The sequence below is a fragment of the Antennarius striatus genome, chromosome 20 (genome assembly GCF_040054535.1).
Source record: "Antennarius striatus isolate MH-2024 chromosome 20, ASM4005453v1, whole genome shotgun sequence".
NCBI classification, from domain to species: Eukaryota; Metazoa; Chordata; class Actinopteri; order Lophiiformes; family Antennariidae; genus Antennarius; species Antennarius striatus.
The window spans coordinates 10660199-10680229 of NC_090795.1; the positions used below are offsets into that span (position 1 = coordinate 10660199).

At 40.9% G+C, this 20031-nt stretch overlaps 1 protein-coding gene across 6 annotated transcripts in view; it reads right to left on the bottom strand.

Moving 5' to 3' along the window:
• ctnnd2a (catenin (cadherin-associated protein), delta 2a) overlaps window positions 1–12031 on the bottom strand; it is a 223506-nt gene extending 211475 nt beyond the window's left edge. For all 6 annotated transcript variants that reach the window (XR_011039039.1, XM_068343824.1, XM_068343822.1 and 3 more), the window contains exon 1: window positions 11789–12031. The gene's annotated coding sequence lies outside the window, so the exon portion shown is untranslated. The remainder of the gene's footprint in view (window positions 1–11788) is intronic.
• Between the last annotated feature and the right edge of the window lie 8000 nt (window positions 12032–20031).

The window sequence follows — 20031 nt, forward strand, 5'->3', positions numbered from 1 at the left end:
AACATATATTGTCAACCTGAAAGTGCAGGGAAGTGACCCTCTCGTTCACCAGGAGAGGGTGAGCTGCGGGGCCAGAAGAAAGCCCACACCAGCCCACTCCCTCTCACTGTGGGAAATGGCAAAGAAGTGTAGTGTCCAGAGCCAAAGCTGTGGGTGGTTGATTGGGTGATTGGGCCGCCTGCTGTTGATTGCCGTCCAATCCACATTGCATCCCTCTCCTGTGGTTCACTCTGAGCGGTGAGTCCACCAGAAGTTGGGCCTACGTTGTCCTTTCAGGCTGAGCCTGTGGTAGAGGCCTGGCCATCAAGGGCTCTCATGCAACCCGATGCAGGGCTTAGCTCCAGGATGTGGCCCCGGTTACACTATCTTGAGTGAGGTCACAGTTCTCAAAATTCTCTTAATCTGGTCTTAATCTGGCCTTTTACTGAGGACCTGTTCATCATGGGAGACCCTACCAGGAGCATTAAGACCCCAACAACATAGCTACTGGGACCATTCAAGCACTCACACTCCCCAACAAGATAAGGTGACAGTTCATGTGACAGTAAATTATATTATTTGTCACCTATTGCACTTTAGGTTACAATATTATCACTACATGATTGGTAGATTTTTTTTAAAATGCACTTCTTAAGAAAAAGCATGGTTACTTTCATCAGAATGACATGAAGGTCTTGACATGAAATGAAAATCTTAACTAAATCCATTTCAACACACTTGCACTTCCACTGCAAACAGCATCAAGTTGTATGAGTGTATCATTGATCAAACAGATTTGGTACCTCTTGCTACACTTTGATGTGCACCTCACAGTCCAATCCTCACCCTGTGCTGGCCCATCATGTCTCATTGTGAAATGGTGATCTTGATGCTGTCAACCACTATCATGGCTTCAGTACAACTGGATTTCAACCTGATGACCCTCAATTTACCCTGTAATGTATGTGACACAGAGAGCAAAACATGATAGTGAATGTATGCTTTCTCATTACAGTGTGAGATGGGATACATTTGCTGCAGTCAGTGAACCATGCAGAGAATCTCCATTCATCTCTCACCTGTCGGCCAGGAAAGAGCATTCACTGCCGGGCATGAGGCTGAGACCATCGAGCCCCAGCTGGAGGAGCTGGTAGAAATCCATGCTCTCCCTGGCCTCTTGCTGCCTTGCTTAATGAACTTTCCAAAATAAAACTGTCTCCTGAACTAGAAATTGAACTGCATCACAGAAAAAATGCAGAACACCCAACACTGCTCACAAAAGAACAGTTAATTGTGTATGTGCGTGTGTGTGTGTGTGTGTGTGTGTGTGTGTGTGTGTGTGTGTGTGTGTGTGTGTGTGTGTGTGTGTGTGTGTGTGTGTGTGTGCGTGCGTGCGTGCGTGTGTGTGGTCGTACATTGAAAGTTAGTTCACTGTTTGGTAATAAAAATGAAATGGCTAATTTAAAAAAGTTGTAATCTTCTCCAGGAGGAAATGATGTAATGCTCTGAAACACTTGACAGGATCTAAAAACTAAAACACCCTTGCGTGCCTCAACTGCTGTAGCAGTTTAAAGCTTAGTACGCTAGAGGGCAAAGAATCTCCAAAAAAAACAAAGTGAGACACAATTCTGTGCTGTTGGTCCCACTAGGTTGTGTGATTTAGATTATTCAGCAGGTCACTTAACCTGTTAAACGTTTTGCTCGGACAAAATATGTACAAACTTCATTCGCAGCTGTCTATTTGTGGACCTGTTAACAGGACTAGTCAAATAGTTATGAATGGATGGAGAGGTAAGATACAAACCAAGGAACCAGGGGATATGGATCAAAACTGAGCTGAGGTTTGTCCTCCATGGGTGTTATCTAGAGTCTTGTTTTGATAGGAAGGTTTTCAGACTGTCTGAGAGGAAGTAAAAGACAAAAAGGTCCAAGTGAAGGAAAAATGTCTCAGCACCCAAAAAATTAAGTATCCACACTTGTGAAATGTTCTTGATCAAGTTGCCTCATGGGTTATGTAATCATATTCTACCCTTTTCAGTAAAGTGATGGTGAAGGAATGTAGCAGCTCAGATTTATTATGCCATTTAAAGATAACCTACTGACTTTTCAGATTTTGTTTTACCCACTAGGAGAGCAATTTAGTCCATTTCAGTATAGAAACCTCGGAACCGAAGGCTCCTGTGAGAAGCATACTGAGGAAGCCCTTTCATCATTCCACATATGTAGTGCAGGTTGAATTAGTGGAGTTAAACATAAGAAGCTGTAACAATACAGCAGGGAGCAACTAACTCAAGCCTCCCACCTCCACAGTTTTCTGGCAATGGCTCACACTTTCATGCAGTCTATGTCTGTGTATGCTTGTGTGTGTGTGAGCGTGCCGACAATTCCCTCACTGCAAAGTGGACTTTTATTGCGGCTACAGCGTATATAATCAATTGTTTGTCTCCTGGTTTTAGAAATGTTTCTTCTTGTCTATCTGCAGTCCACAAAGACAAAGCCAGGGCAGAAAACAGAGATGAGAGTGACAGAGGCAGGGTATGTGAGTGATTTTTGTGATTTCTGTGCATTTCTTGGAAGCTTTGAGACTCTTTTTCTCAATCCCTTTCAAAGGCCTCTCTGACATAAAGTCTTTCCAAATCTCTGGAACAAACCCAAAGCCGCCAGATTTCAAGCTTAATTGGCCTACACAACAGCGAGGGGTATCTCAAGTCTTCAAAAAAAATTGACTGTGAGGAATGCACAAGCTGCATTTGTTGGGTTATTTTAAATCTGCCACCAAAAATATCTTAACCTTAGCAAATTACACAAATGTATATGCTACAGACTGCTTAACTAAAGATAAATTAACTGTAATCATGAAATAAATGACAGACCAGATGGCCTTTGAAAATACCAAGTCACCATTATGTTGTTATTTTTATTTCTAATGGAGCATTTGTCACTCAGTATCCCACACAGTACCCTTTCTATGTGTGGAGGCAATCTGAGAATAAAACAATCAAACTTTCAACAGTTTTCTGCCCTTCTCTTTGTCGACCCACCTTCTAAGGAGTCTGTATGATTGACATGCAATAGCACAGACATCCTCATCTTGATTTTGATGTCTGATACAAAATATAGAATCCCACGTAACTCAAATAGATTCTAGCAATAGCTGGCATGCAACTTTTTTTTTATAAAACATTTCATGCCTGAAAACATTCCTAAACAGAAAGATGCTTTTCACCCCATTTCTCTCAAGCAACAGAGAACAGAGCTTAAGTCCTACTGTGGGGCCACTGTGTACATATACCATTAGAAATTCATGAGCTGCACAATATCTAAGTTAATTTATATGCGGATATCAACAGAGAGTTGCTTGATGAATTATACATGGCAGATGCAACCCACAGAAGACAGATGAGTGAAATTAATGTGCACTTGCAGCTCTACATCCTGGCCACAGTCGGGATTGGTACAGTATGTCTATGCATGACTCACAGATGATGAAGATGTAACATCAAATGCTATGTGCAGGAATGAGGCAAGTTCATGCCAAAGCAATCACCCAAGCATTCCCCTTGCAAACAAACATCAATGTTTGACTTTTGCGTACTCAAAAGTTGAACATTGAAAAATGGGAAAACTTTAAAAAATGGGAAAACAATGTACAAGAGTAACCTTGACTGAAGCTCAGTGTAACCATTGGTGGCAGGAGTTTAATAAATAATTAGATAATTTATCATTTAAATCATAATTTTAAAAAAGTTATGTATTATTATTTACAGTTATTGTATTCTGGGTCCACAATGTTTGTTAAATCTTTAATATATTGGGTACACACCTGATGCATCGCCAGTGCATTGTGTAGCCATATGATAGACAAACAACCACTCACACACACACAGTCACACCTACAAAAAATTTGGAAGTGATCAATTCACCTGTGTTTTTGGAGGTGGGAGGAAGACAGAGATCCTGAACTGAACCCAGCCATACAAACTCCACACAGAAAGGACTTCAACCCAGAAACTTCTCACTGTCAACCGCTACCCACCACACCACCATTCTGCCCTTGACTCAAATCATCATTAAATTGTTCTTGTCCTTTCGACAATGTGGCAATGAACCATTTGAACATAATCCAACCTTGGACTAAAATAATTATAATAATTTGTCTGGTAAACACAATACAGAGTATGTACTGTGTTGTTTAGAATTCTTGTGAAAAGGCATCATGCTGATCATCCATTCAACAAAAAGTAAAGTGGCCAATAAAATGAAGACACAAATTTAAATGAGAAACCACAGGTAACAAAATAAGGTTTGGATGTCATGATTAGAAATTTAAATACATAATCTACTATATTTCTCAAAGGTTTCTAAACTAACATCTTGCATTCTGAGAAAAATGTAGGGGAGTTAAAAAAAAAAATTCTTTATTTCCCCAACATCCAGGTGGTTGAATTTCATTGCCAAATGCCTCAAGCATCTGCTGCAGATCTTAATACGGAAAATTCCTCTTCCTGATGCCTGTAATTTATATAATTCATGGACCGCCAACAGCTTCATAACAATCCATGAATCTTAATCTTCATTGTTCTTTATTCCCAAATAACTTTGTGTTTTTGCAGTTCTCTGCAGCGTCCATAGGAGCTCCACTTCTATTTTAATCTGAAAACACCAACAGAAGAAACCTGTTATCTCTACAGAAAACATTTTGTTGTCACGCTGTGTAACAAAGGATGCCTCAGGAGGGACTGGACGTAAATGCAGAATATCAGGACAGAGTTCATACAGCTCACACTGGCATGAGCCTTACTCATAATGTGTAGCTAGACAGAGAACCTGCCTTTGTTAGCTCAGGGACTGAGATATAAAATCAAATAATGTGGACAGCAAGAGCTGAGGTTCAACTGTAGATGTAGCACTCCAGTGTCAACACACATCAATAAACAAGCTAATAAAAAGCCCTGCAGTCAAAACATTTCATCTGCCGTTCTTCTTTCGGAAATGTTGAAAACACTCAGCTAAATCCTCACGCTGCTTCCTGAATATGTACGATTCATACAATGTGTCCAACAGGTGGGTGCTTTCAGTGAGTCAGCATTTAAAGTCCAACTGCCTTTAGCAGTGCCTGTCACAATGTCTATATTAACATTGCGTTCTTTCAAATGATCTTTAACATCCTTCTCTTTGACCTATAACCCTTATAACACTTAAACATACATGGCCCTTATTGGTGTAATCCCAATCTGCTTTTGTCTCTCTGTCTTTGCCACCATTTCTATCAATCTACAGATGTGAGGATGTCTTTGAATGACAGGTGGAAGTAACCAAAGCAACACTCACCTGATAAGGATCAGTGTGTGTGGCTGATGATCTGTCTACTGATCCAACTAAAGGCATTGCGTATGGTATGATTTGTGTGTGTGTGTGTGTGTGTGTGTGTGTGTGTGTGTGTGTGTGCGTGTGTGTGTGTGCGTGCGTGCGTGTGTGCATGCATGCGTGTGTATGTGTGTGTGTTTGTGCTTGTGTGTGTGACAAAGTGTAAACTGGAAAAGCGGTCCAGAGAATGAATGAATGAATGAATGAATGAATGAATGAATGAATGAACATGATATCTTTCACAACCCTTATATTGTATTTAATTCCTTAGCAGTTGGCCACAACTGTAGTAAGGAGAAATAACAAATATCTAACCAGAATTTGATATTTTTTGTAAAATCTTTTTTTAATAGTAAAGTTTACGATGGCATGACAACAGTTTGATTTTTAAAATAATCTAAACAGGAAAGCTGAAGTTAACTTATTCACATACATGATGCCACTATGCCTTTGGGTTTGCATAAGGAAGGAGTATGAATCTGAGATATTTGGTTTCAACTGTAAGATTTTATGTTTTTATTACAAAATATTTCATATTTGAGTCATTTGTCAGACTAAGTCGAGTTAATGATCTCCTTTCCTGTAGGTTGCAGACATCTCATTTCAGGTCCTTTAATACAAAGACAAGATTTTCTCAGCAGAAAAAAATCGATGATGTGAGCTGCAAGAACAAATGATGAATGAACACACACACATCGCTGCTCATGCGCACATCCAGGCGCAGGTGTTCATATCACACCAAACACATTATTTCCCACTTGATCAGTCAGAAAGATAATAGTATGTTGCTGAGCAGAGAGACCATAGAGGAAAGCAACAATAACATACCTCCCTACACCCTGCTATGTAACATGTCATTATGCCAAAACTACTTCCTTCTTGGCAGAGAAGCAGAGCACAACAGCACAATGTTTAAAAGGTGAACAAAAGCGTAACAGGTAGATGGCGAAGCAATAAAGCAGACATCACTGGGAATAATGGGGTTTTAAGGGAAGGAATGAATATAATATTCACAACTATGTTTTCCTCAGTTATCTTTAAAAGGAACTAAGAACAGTTTTTATATCCAAATCCACACATATTGCACAAACCAAATACTCTTGTAATTTTCACATTTTCAGTTGCTGGTTGAGATGAGGGACCTCCGGTTGTGGTGATCTGCAACCACTGAAAAAGAAGGAGATCCAAAAGTACAATTTTTAAGTGCGTTTTTACCTGCAAGCACATCCTGATTCTCTCAAAGAGATGTCCCGGTACAGCAAATCTGATGATGAAGCCCCTCACATGCAATAAAGTTCACAATCCCACACTTGCACACCAACAGATGAATAAACAGAAATGCTTCCACTCTCAACCAGCTCTGGGCTTCATTTTCACCCTGGGAAATCAAGATGATCTGTGCTCAGGCTACGGTTCTCTCTTTGATGCTCAATTAACTCAGCCAGACCTGACTGGCTGAAGCTATTATTAATTCACATTATCAAGTACACTATTGCAGGTGCAGTTAGTGATGGCTTGGCTAAACAACCACAGGTATATACTGTTCTCACAGCCGTATGTGCCGTTGGTTTTTTAAATGCAGTCTAATTTTTGACACTAGTAAATGCAGTATGTCGCAACTATGTGGTTTTTCTCCTCACATTGTTTTTTTTTTTCCCGCACCTTTCTGGCACTCCTTGCTTCTGATGATTCTCTCTATCAAACTCTCCCTGCCTCCTGCATCTTTCATCACTCATGAAACATCATTACTTCACAATTCCTGGCACTAGTTCATCATTTTCCACCTCCCCCCCGATTTCACTTCACACATCCTGTTTTACCTGCGTCCTTAACCCACTCTTTCGTCATATTTTTTCTTTTTATCACATCACTCATTTTCCCCTCTTGTCCTTTTTCCCCCTTTTTCTCTCTGCACTCAAGACTGAAGGAAAAGAGGATAAGATAATGGGGTGGGGGGAGAAGAGGAGGGCAGCAGGCTGACAGAGGGAGTCCCATCTGCAGTGAGCTCATTAGACGATGGGAGGAGAATCACCAGCAGAAACAGACTAAAAGACACACACACACACACACACACACACACACACACACACACACACACACACACACACACACACACATATTACTGCCATGCTGGACTCATTCCAATGACACATTGCTAGACTACCTCCTCTCTCTTCCCTTGTCTTTCTCCTACTGTGCTTCTCAAAGTCCTGGTCTCATTATTCACTGCAATATACAATACACAGCAACTGGTCAATGGCTTTACCACCTCCCGATACTATTGGACTATATATTTACAACATGTGGCATGACTGAAAATCGAGCTATAAATTCAAAAGCATTATTAAAGCTGGAGAACTTTTATTTTTCTTTTGCACTGAAACAAAAGAAGAGTGTGATCCATCACTGATAGGAAGATTAAATGTTTAAGGATACTTCAGCAGGCTAATCTGCTTACTGTACTTAACCATATAGAGTAGAAGATGATGAAAATTACTGAACATCTATGGTAGATGATTTGGAGATTTGCAAACAATTCCTTCAGTCTTAACAGTCTCCCAGGGTGGGGCCAAAGAACTGCCTACTGTACATCATTATACATTCTTATCATTGGCCAAAAACACACCCATTTGCAGCAACTGAAATGCAATGTGGCTAAGTGAATAGAGTTACATCTGCAGTAATGTGATGACACTGTTCACTGATATTCTGGTTTTAGTATCTGTTGGGAAGCAGGGAAAAAGGTTATATCATGTCAGCAGAAGGCAATAAAAAAAAGTTCTCTCGGAGGAAGTATTCCTAGTGTTATTCCAAGCCAAAGACACTCTATTGTTATTAAGCCATTGCTTCCCCTAGCTTTCAAGGAGGGTAAGGGGTCACTGACAAATTGACATCCTTTGAGCAGGAAGGGACGGTGCATCGTGTTCAAGGACTCTCCAGTGATGAAAAGGGGCCTTGATGGCTGACCTTTTGGTTGAAGAATGGGGCCCTCTAATAACGACTCCACACTGAGTTCACATACACACATACGAACATTTGACAGTAGAATTCATTAGGCATTGGAATTTTAGGCCTCTTGTGTTGGCATTTTGTGGATGCTACAAAAGAGTCTACTAGAAAACTTCTTGTCCAGGATGTACTGGTTTAGTGAGAGGGCAGGAAGAAAGTGGAGGTGACTGCTTTCTCGAAAAAGCCAAATTAATTTCTTAACAAATATTATGTCTGTCAAGTGTTTCACTTTTTAGTGTACACACTACGTGCTTCATTCTCTGATTAATAATATAACAGAAAGCAATGGCAATCAAATGGAACTACTAGAGTGTGAATCTCAGCATCAATAGTACTACCTGTACTATTAAGTGTGTGCTGTGCAGCACACAAGAGTGTGCTGCACAGCACACTCTTGGAATGACGAGTGCACTGCACAGCACTCTTGAGGGAAATCAGAGTGATATGACATGATTAATGGTGCATAACATGTATGTGTGATTTTGAAACAATTGCACAGTAAAATTGCATTAGCAGCATCACCGTGGGTTTTTTTTCTCTTTGCATTGTAATTAAAAAAGGTCACAGACATCTAGTGCAAACATGAGCATCACATCAGCTGATTGATGAGCGCACTGAAGCTGTCAATTAGCACCACCCTTTAGACCATGAAATATACGATCAATGCAAGTAGCAGAGTATAGATCAAATGTCAACAGGCAGTCTGAGGCCTATTCACACTGGATTTTAGTGATGGTATAAAAAGAAACATGAACAAAGTGCAGCGGATATCACAACCAGACCTACAGAAGAATATGTCTTCATATAATAAATATATTTTTGTGTGTTCACAGAGAAGATAGTAATTGGGGCTACATTTCCAATCACTCAATGACTTGACTAGTTATAAAAAAATAAATAGACATTGGACACATTGATGACTCATTGACCAATGAGTTGTTGCCTCTGGGCTGAATCACACCTCAAAGAGAAACCATATGTGTCACTGGGTCTCACAGCTCCTCTGGAGGAAAGCCATCGCCAATAGGAAGCGGAAGACGCAAGTGGAGGATAAACCGTACTCACAGCAATGTGTTGTATCTCATATTTACTTTAAATGAACAATGTGCCGCAGTGAGTAGTACAATTTGGCACTGTCTACATGAACGCAAGGCCAAAGGTCAGCTTATGTTGTAAGACAGAAGTGTTGGACCTGATAACAACTCGGTGGCTCGCTCATTGACAGGTGCTCCAGGCACTGCTGCTGCAGGACAGCCTCCCTGCTCGCTACACTGTGACATGAATTATGAAAATGTCTGTAACAAGTGAAATCAGAGCAGATGGAAATGGTCTAATCCCACTGAAAGACTTCTCTCATCCTACCTAGTGTAATACAGGATAAAATTTAAAAAATAAGATCAAATTTCATTCCTAAAATGGATGTTTTACAGCTCTCAAAGCCCATGTGTCACAGTGACTTTACTGTACACTAAAGAACTATCACACATGAGTGATGGAGGGACTTCACAACAAGGAAAGATGATGTTTACGCTTCTCCTGACAGCATACAACTGGTCAAAGATTGAATATCAAAAAAGACCTTTGACAAGGGAGCGACACCCTCTTTTGAGCTCAGGCTTTGCTCCTTTGACATATCAAGAGTTGGCCTCAGGCGTATCACGCTGTATCAGATGTATCCCTCTCATTCACTTCAGTGGCACAGAAGAGATATGCCACAAATACACCAACACACCAATCTCACTGTCAAATGAAAATAAAACTCCTACCAGTTCCAGTATTTCCAAATCCTCCCTGATCCTCCTCTAATACCAGGAGTATAAATGTAATTCAAGCTCCTCATCAGGTTACTCTGTGAGACATCTGCTGGGTCAGCTCATCCTAGCAGCTCTTTGGACTGTTGTCAGCACTCCATCCTGTGGACGTGTGCCAGTAACCCCTCCGTCCGATCAATAGACACCGGCGGCTAGCTTTCCCCCTTTTGCTCTCTCTCTCTTTCTGTTGGCTTGCACTGTATAAAGACTGCGCTGTTCTGCCAGCGCAGCACAGTGATTAGGCTTCAGGCCTGTGTGAATTAGCTTAATCTGTGTCCGTGATGAAGGACAAGGCTTTTCATGCCCACTGGAGACGTTCACTGGACATAAAATAAGCTAATCTTCAGGAAATTTAGAGACAGAATGGAGTTTGTATGCTGTGTGTGTGTGTGTGTGTGTGTGTGTGTGTGTGTGTGTGTGTGTGTGTGTGTGCGCGCGCTCACGCGTGCATGCATACATACAGTATGAGGCACAGTCCCCACAGTGATATGCCTTAATGCTGCTTATCCTTCAACAGTAAGACGTTCCTGAAAATGTGCAGCTCGCGGCTCGGTGTTGTGCTACCATCACCGAACATACTGAGAAAAGTGAAAAGCATCCTGTTTGAAACAGACTGAACAGTGGGGGTCTCAATCTGCCACCAGAGGTCAATTTGAGGGGTATTGGAGTGGACTGTGTTCTCCATGTTACATTCTGCTTTCCATGTCTGCAGAGCAAGCTGCAGGAAAATCTCAAAGTTTTATGGGTTTGAAGCAACAAAGAAATGATTTAAAGTTATGAAGTCCTGAGCACACACTGATACCCTTTCCTTCTCTTTACAACTGTCCATCATGCACCTGCACATACGCTGACATACAGTAGGTTGAACACCGACCCAGAGCCAGCTAAGAGGCAGCCCAGCCCTCCTCCTCCTCCTCTTCTCCTCCACATCATCTGCTGGATAGATTGTATGTCCTTGACAAACTGCCAGCACACAACCCCCCCCCCCCACCACCACCACCCCTTCTGCAAATCACAATCGATCAAAGCACAACTACACTGTGGGAAAGGTGTGGAGTCCCCACCATACTTTCTTACATCTCTTATGCTCCACAACCTAACATGTGAAAACCAATTAAAACTTAATGTACGTCAAACTATTTTTGTGAGTATACACAAGGAGATCCAGCTTTGTAATCATTCATATTTCACATAATGCGAGAAAAATCCAGATGTATTACGGAAACCCAGAACAACTTCTAGTTGTGAAGGGAGTTGTCCAAACAAGACGATTTCGGAGATGAAGAGCAGCCACACGCCTTTTGTTTACAAGGTGTTTTTCAAACCGCTACAGGACTTTTACGCACAACCAACGGTGACTTTGTGTCAGCAGCGAAGTGGGGCAAGATATCTGTTATACAGTATGTCGTGTCGTCAATGCACGAGGATCCCCACAACATGTTTGTGATCAGGAGCAGAGCATCCAAATCTAATCACCATGCATACTCCTCAAGTCGTGTTCGGATTCCCTGCGCATCTCCAAATTGCAAGACCACGTCTCGCTGAGCCTTCTCCGGTGGCATTCTTCTTCTTTGTCCAATTATTTTAAGTTATTTTAAAGAAAAAAGGATGCGATGACTTACCGAAATGAGATCCTGGTCAATACCAGCGACCGGTTTCTCTTGTGTTCCCTCTGCCCCTGGTCCGTGTCCTCTTTCAAATGTGTCCGCGGCGTTCTTGGATCAGATCAGAACAGAGCGGTGCGCCTTTTCTGTCCTGTGAGCGGAGTTGCTTGGGATGGAGCGATCATTTGCCGGTATGCCGGGCCGGGCTTGTTAGGCAGACGCATCCGCAGGGATGAGGAGGAGAAGGATGTGGATGAGACGGAGGAGGAAGAGGCGAGGTGTTAGGTTCGAAAGCGAGACGGAGAGGAAGGAGAGCAGCAAAGCACTGCAGCAGCGATGGGGAGGGAACGCCACCGGAGAGCAGGCAGACAGCAGCACTCTCTCCCTCTCACGCACATTCACGCACAGTGCAGACATCATACGAGGATATGGAGCGCCATCTTGGGGTCGCATTTGGTAGGATGGGAGTCTGACATTTAATATCTGTCAAATGGGTGACGTCTGCTTGACAGCAGGTGTGGAGTGACAGTGTTGCGCGACAAGGGAACCTTAAAGGTTATTGCGCTTTGACCTGTCCCGGTTCTGCAGGATGACAATGTTTCACTGCTGTGTGGTAGAAAGTCATTTGAGTGAAATTTGCTCATGGCACCATTTAGTCTCCTGGAACAATCCTCCTCTCCTCTCCAGGAACACAGTTGATTCTTTTACCCTCTGAGCTCTTGTGACAGACTGTAAAACTGTACATTTATAATAAGATCTGGACAGAATCCAACTGTGTTAATGTTACAGTGACATCCTATAAGCAGCACCACAATGTGGGATAAATAACGTGATTAAACTATTTACAGGAAAGTACTGCAAACTTTACAGCAAAACAGCAAAAAATAGATAAACTAAGAAAATGAAAAGACACGCCTCAACCTGCTCTGATGGTTTTATATTATATTCTGTTATGTTATATTATACTATTCATTCATTCATCTGCTTATCCGCCCCTGCAGGGTTGCGGGGGACCTAACTCAGCAGACTTAACAGAAGAGAGTCGGGGGGGGGACACCATGTGCAATGCCAGTGCACCGCAGAGCCACATGAAAGACAAACAACCACTCACGCTCACACCTACGGACAATGTGGAACCAATCTATTCACCTGAAGTGAATGTTTTTGGAGGTGGGAGGGAGACAGAGAACCTGGACAGAACCCAGACAGAAAGGGTGAGAACAAACATACTGACCACTTGCTGACCACTTCACCACCATGCTGCCTTATATTATATTATATTATATTATATTATATTATATTATATTATATTATATTATATTATATTATATTATATTATATTATATTATATTCCACATGTTTCATCTATTTGATTTGATCGTATGATATGAATTGGAAAGTACCAACTCTTTTGTATGCAATTTTTCATCTTACATTATGGAAACTTTTTTGAAACATTAAATAAAGCATTCTGTGTGGTGAGCACCTGGGCAACTGAGTCGGTGGTAAAGGAGACACAACTCTGCAAACCCAGAGAATGGTCCTCTCGACCGGCGGATTATTCTTCCTGTGGCACACTTCCAAGTTCTGCAGTGGGGACATTCGTCCAAGTTAACCTGTCATCCCAGAATCCTCTGAAGTTTCTGAAGTTTCTGGTGGCCCAGTATCGCTAGGGGAACTAGAAAGTTTGTTGCTGCCTGCCCTGTCTGTGCCCGCAGTAAGGCCCATTCCTAGCCGCCCCTGGTTCCACGTCACGGTAGATTTTGTGACTGGATTACCTCCTTCCAAAGGTAATACAGTTATTCTTACTCTGATTGATTGATTTTCCAAGTCGGTGCATTACAGACAGCTAATCTCCTGGTGAATCATGTTCTCAACCTTCATGGTAACCCCGTGGATATCATTTCTGATCATGGGCCTTAGTTCTCTTCTGCAGTCTAGAGGGAATTCTGCAAGGCGGTGGATACAGACCAATACTGTACTGTACTATGGCAATAATGCAACTCCTAGTTTGGTAGGAGATTATTTGTGGAGATGTTCTTTGCTCTTTGTTGCAGGTTAGGTGGGGATATGGAGTTGAGGGTCAGCATCAATCTACCTCCACTCCATCCAAGCTTCTGGTTCTTTGTGAGCTGGTTGTTATGCAGCTCATGTGCTTCAGTGCCCAGTCTGCCTTTTTGTCCTTCAAAAGGCAAAGGTCCTTCTGATCCCAAACCCTGGAATTTGTTCTTCCTGTGTTTATTTGGACTGTTTTAATTCATAATAAAGTTATTGTTGTCCCCTTTCTTCGGCCTCTGCTCCACTTTTGGATCCACTCCTTGAAATCCTTGACAGCTACGTCATTACATTCTGGAGATTCAAAGGGTGTTCATCAGGAAATGTGACCATAACTGTGTCCCAATACAGTAATGACCTGGTAGTTTATTTCTAGTAACATATTGTTTCTTAACACATAATTCAAAACACAAAAATTCTGAAATACAGGGGAAATGTTTGCAAATAATGCTGCAGCCAATTAATTATTGTACATTTACAAGTAAGAATCTTTTCATATATGGTCCATGTGATTTTTTTTTCCTCCCTCTTCTGGGGGAAGTCTGCTTTCTCTAACTTTGTCTCCAAAACATCTCACCTTGGCTCTTGGGTCAGCTATCAGAGGGAAATAAAGAGTTCCACTTAAAGGACTACAGGAGGTTTTCTCTTCACTGACAACAAGTCACCGCTAGGTGGAGCCACGAGGACGAGATATACGGTAGTTTTTCAATTACATTGTAAATCGGTTTATCAAACATTCTGGATTGAAGTAAATCTGCATAAAGTTTATACATATTGCGTTCAACTGAAACGAAAAATAATTATTAACATTAATTCATTTTCTTAAAACAATTACAACTGCTAAATGACTAATTTGCCGTTATTAATACATACTGGGTTGTTTCTGCATTTTTCTAGTGGCCATTTAAATATCCCGTGCAGTATTTTTCAGTTCACTTTTTGATAACTTGTGTGGTTTCATCAACAGAGACGGGGTCATGGAGTCTTCTGACTTGGTCATTAGTTCCAAATGTGACAAGATTTAATTAAAATATGTAAGCTGATTTTTCTTTAACAATACACGACTCACAAGTTTTTGAAACATGATGCATCATATTTCATAATTTGTTAAAGGGATTTGACAGTGGATAGTGAAAATGGGACATTTGTCCTATAAAAGGTAGTGATGTAAATGATCATCTGAAAATTTTACAATCCCTGAAATAATTAGAAATAAAGTGCTGAATATTGATATGTTTCCCACCTTGTTGTCATTGATGATACTGTAATCATTGTCAGAAATCATTGACATGATAAGTGTCTTCACATAAATGAATAGCATTAGTCTAACTGAGCTGCAAACGCTGGAACAGGGACAATGCCAGCTCCCTGATCCACGGTATTCCTCTCCTCTCCTTCTGGTATTGAGAGAACCACAAGACAAAGACAGAATTATTATCAATTTACGGTTTTCAGTTTATTAGGGCAGGATGGAGCTGCCCGCCACTCTACCTCCCACTGTATGTATTATATGCCTACAGCTCCCATGTGTGTGTGTGTGTGTGTGTGTGTGTGTGTGTGTGTGTGTGTGTGTGTGTGTGTGTGTGTGTGTGTGTGTGTGTGTGTGTACACCTATATGCATGTTTGCAAATATATGGTAATCATAAGTAGAAAATGATTGCCCCAAGGGGATTAATAAAGTACATTTCTTCTTCTTCTGCTACAACTGTGGAGGCAAAGACTCTCCGGTAAGGAGAGAAGCCTCCTCCTGGACTATAGTACGGGGACTGTGCCGGACAATTAAGATCCTTAACCTGAGATCCACATCAGTCCCGTTTGGAGAACTGGAGGGTCCTCTCCTTGGAGATGAACGACAGATCAGCCTGCACACAGGCAACATAAAAATACTGTACAAACAATGTGTAAAAGTAATCAACAAGAAAAGCCTGTGTGACAGAGCGCCCACTACCTGGGCCAACAGGATGACGGGAAATGGATCTGACCCACAGTGGAGACTTCTATACAACCTCCCCTCAAGAAAAAAACAGCCGACCTCCAGTGGAGACTTTTACATGGAGAAAAGTAGGTCAAGGTCTAATTTCAACTTTTGTACACTCAGGAACCAGATAAGATAAAAAGAGGAGAAGGCTAGTATGAGTAAGACCATAGATTAAAGCTAGTGCTTTGATCAATGACTGTTGGTCAGAGCACTAGCTTTGATCTTTGACCAATGCAAGTAGGTCAGGGTAAAATTTTGAATTCAGGGGTTTCGCGGGATGTTGCAGTCTGTGACTGCCTTGTTGAACCCTGCAAGGATCAATGATCATAAAACAATTTCCTATAATACATGGCTACAATAGAGTAAGTAAGGATTAAAAGATTCAATTAAATTTGATTGACAAATTGATATTCTAGCTGAATATTCTAACTAGCTGGTATTCTTAGGGTTGGGGTTATTTTGGTATTAGACAGTCAGTTGCAGTTTATTCTGCACCTGGTATGAGTCACATTTAGACATAACAAACAAGCTTAAAGCAGTTAAGTAGTGTAAAGAAAATCCTAGTGTCCTTTTTGTTTGTGCCCGAGCGCTAATGATGGTTCTCTTCAGTACAACTTTGGTTTTGTTAATTTCCTGTCAGCTAGAAGAAAACACTAGTGTGTTATATTTGGACATACATTGTCTTGGTATAACAAAAATATGCCTTGAACACATTTGGGAATAAATGGTTGTTCCTATTTTATAGATGAGTAAAGCAGCAATAAATGGTCTGTGCTATTTTATAGATAAGTAAGGCAATATTGTTCCGTTTTCTTGTACATTAGCAACACATGGTCTTCTTCTTCTTCTCCTTTCGCCTTTTCCCTTCAGGGGTCACCACAGCGAATCAGTCGCCTCCATCTAACCCTGTCTTCTGCATCCTCTTCTCTCACACCAACTACCTTCATGTCCTCTTTCACTACATCCATACGGGGACATCCTAATAATATTCTAGATTTTTGTAAATAACAGGAAACAGCATGACCACAGTGGAAGATTGATCAGTTGATGAAGGACCGAGAGAGAAATTCATTTCATGAAACAGCAATACCAGGATAAGGTCAGAAAACATTTAAATTTTTTACTGCTTTGACACATCCTCATTCTGGCCCACTTCAGTAGTGAAAGTTGCAACTCATTTAATTTGAAGAGCACATTCATAAAATGTGTTGCAACTGTGAAATTACTATTTTTCCACAAAAAATTATGAAGCAACCATCTTTTCCAGGATGTGGTTCAAAGTCACACCCTTATGTGGCTCTGTGACTGTTAAAGGCTGCACAGTTCTTGGATGTGTGCCCAAAAATAAACTTGGCAGTTAAAGCAAACATTATTAAATTGCTGGAAGATTTTTGTTTACCTTCAACTGACAAGAAACAAGATGATTTGTTCACCTGAGAAACAGATGTGACAGGTGAGACACGAGGTGATCAGTCATGTTTTACGTCACTAAAGGTGACAGAGAGCAATGAATTAAGTAACTTACTGGTAGATACCACTCTTCTGCCAAAACAGGATTTATTTTTTTTGCCATTTTGCACCTAAAAGCAATAGTCTAACGGTAGTTTGATCCTCTTTGGTTGGAATTTATCTGTCTCTAGGAGTCAGCAGTTTTATTTTATGTCTAGTAATCAAGAGCACAAAGCACCTAGAGAGTTCTCTTGATCTTCTTTTGTTCTTTTACATAAATTATTGTAAGCTGTGGTGAAGTTAAACTTTATAATGAAATTTCAGTGTGTCCTCTATCCTACATAAGGGTCCTATACTGTGTTTCCAGAGAGATATAGGAGAGAATGAAGTGGTATAAAAACAGCCAACTATGTATGGTATGGATATAGCCTGGTACAACATTCTTGACAGCACTTGGTAAACCTCCCCCAATAGAGCTCGACACAAAGTCATGATAGTTTGTCTTGTTTTATGCACTTGTTTAATTGGTTGATACTGTATTCTCATTGAAGACATGTACAATAATGAAAAGCATACATTAGCACACAAATGATTAGTCAGTCAAAGTGAAAATATTTTAACTGAATTACGTATAATGTTTTCTCAGTTCACCCCACTTCTACACATGAGCGCCTCGCAACACTACAGGAAACGAAAAGAATCTGGTTGGGAAACATCAAATGTGTGTTTGATTGCTGTTGTCATCTGTTGTCTGACTCTCAGGGTCTCACGCTTCAATGCTTCAAGGCACCACTTTTGATGTGCTGTTGATGACTTTAATTCCTGTGGGGCACCAGCACTGCAAAACAGGCAAACACACACACACACACACACACACACACACACACACACACACACACACACACACACACAAATACCTTAACTTTACATCTGCAGATTTTCTTGTAGTAAGCACGCAGCGCACCAGAAAGATGCAGAAGCAATTTCAATGAAAAGCAGATGCAAGTACTTCAGTAAAAATACAGCAAACATTCAAAATAAACTTTTTCCCTGCCCTTGCATACATGTGCACACCCTTTTATAACAGGCTGATGTGGTTGTATTCAGATTTAACCAATTCATGTTAAATTGGAGTCAACACACACACACACACACACACACACACACACACACACACACACACACACACACACACACACACACACAGACACACACACCTGTTACACACCCAACTGTTACTAAAGGATTGCTCTCAACTGGAGCGGACGTCTTTCTTCGGTCTCGTGTTGTCGCTATCTCTGTAACTCATAGCCATACTGACTCTCACTGACTCTCTGCAAAATGACGAGAAGATGAGAAAAATCGGAGGAGGATGGGAACAAAAATATGAAGGATACCCTGGACGAGATGGTCTCTTCTATGAAAGAGTAAAAGAGCGAGTTAAAGAGCGACTTTGATAAGTTAAGGAGTGACTTTGATAAAAAGTTGGAAGAAAAGCTAAAACCGGTGCTAGATGCCGTGGGAGAAATGAAAGATGAAATGAAGAAAATGCAGAAAGACATAGATGAAAAAGACAGAAGAACTGTTCTCTTAGAACAGGAACAATAAAGAATCGATGATTTGGAACAAAGCATTTGTATGTATGATGTGATCATCACTGGCATCAAACTCAAGCTGAGGAATTACGCACATGCTGTGGCGAGAGGAGAGGGAACCGAGCACAGTGCTGACATCGAATCTCTGGAGCAACAAGTGAGTTCTCAACTGAGGGATTTGGAGATAACTATAGATCCGGACCAGATTGAGTCGTGTTACCCATTACCATCTGGAGGTAGGAGACCACCTGCAGTGCTGATAAAATTCCAGAATCGTAAACACAAAATTGCTTTTCTGAAACAAGACTTCAAACTGAAAGGAAAAAGTGTTTACATTAATGAGAATCTCACTAAAAGGATATCGCTAAAAAAGCTCAACAACTAAAGAAGAATGGGCTGATTGACAACACCTGGATGAAACAAAGGGGCTTTCTCCGGAGCAGATGAAAACAACGGTGACCAGGAGTGCAGAGGAGTTGATGAAATACGAGCAATAAAGACGGAAAAAAATTGTTACTACACCAAAGATCACTACAACAGAGTCCCTTCAATATAGTGGGAGCTCTACACCAATTTTGGACACATCAAGTATTACATGGAACAGTTGAAAAAACCAACATCATCAATGTCAGTGTTAGAATAATGTATATAATCTCATATGTACTCTTTTATATTCCTTTATTCTTTGTACTACATGGCATGACCATATAAATGTTTATATCTGTGTTTAAGTGTCTTGCTATGTATTTAGTTATTTTTTCAAGGACACAACAGCAGCAATGGGATCACTGGAGTGATAGTAGAGGTCCCTTGAGCAGGATGTGACCTCTGAACTGTTAATTTGGAATGTGCCTGGTTGTAGTTGTCTTTAAGGAAAGTAAGTTGTAAAAAATAAGAATTATAAGCTCTTTTATGGCATCATGCCACAGGGGTCGTTTTACTATTGTTTTTCTGCCCCCAAGAGAATAAAAAAGAGGTTTTGGCAGAGACATGTTGAGAACGGGTTGGAGATCTGTAACTGATCACATCTTTGTTCGTTCTCCTCATGAGTGAAAAGTACAACTGCTGTCTTTTCCTTTTTGTGAGTGCGTTTTTAATCATCTAGGTTGTTTGAACCTGACAGTCAGAAACATGGATTAATAAGAAGAAGAAAAAGGGATCACAATCAGACTCAGAAAAAAGTT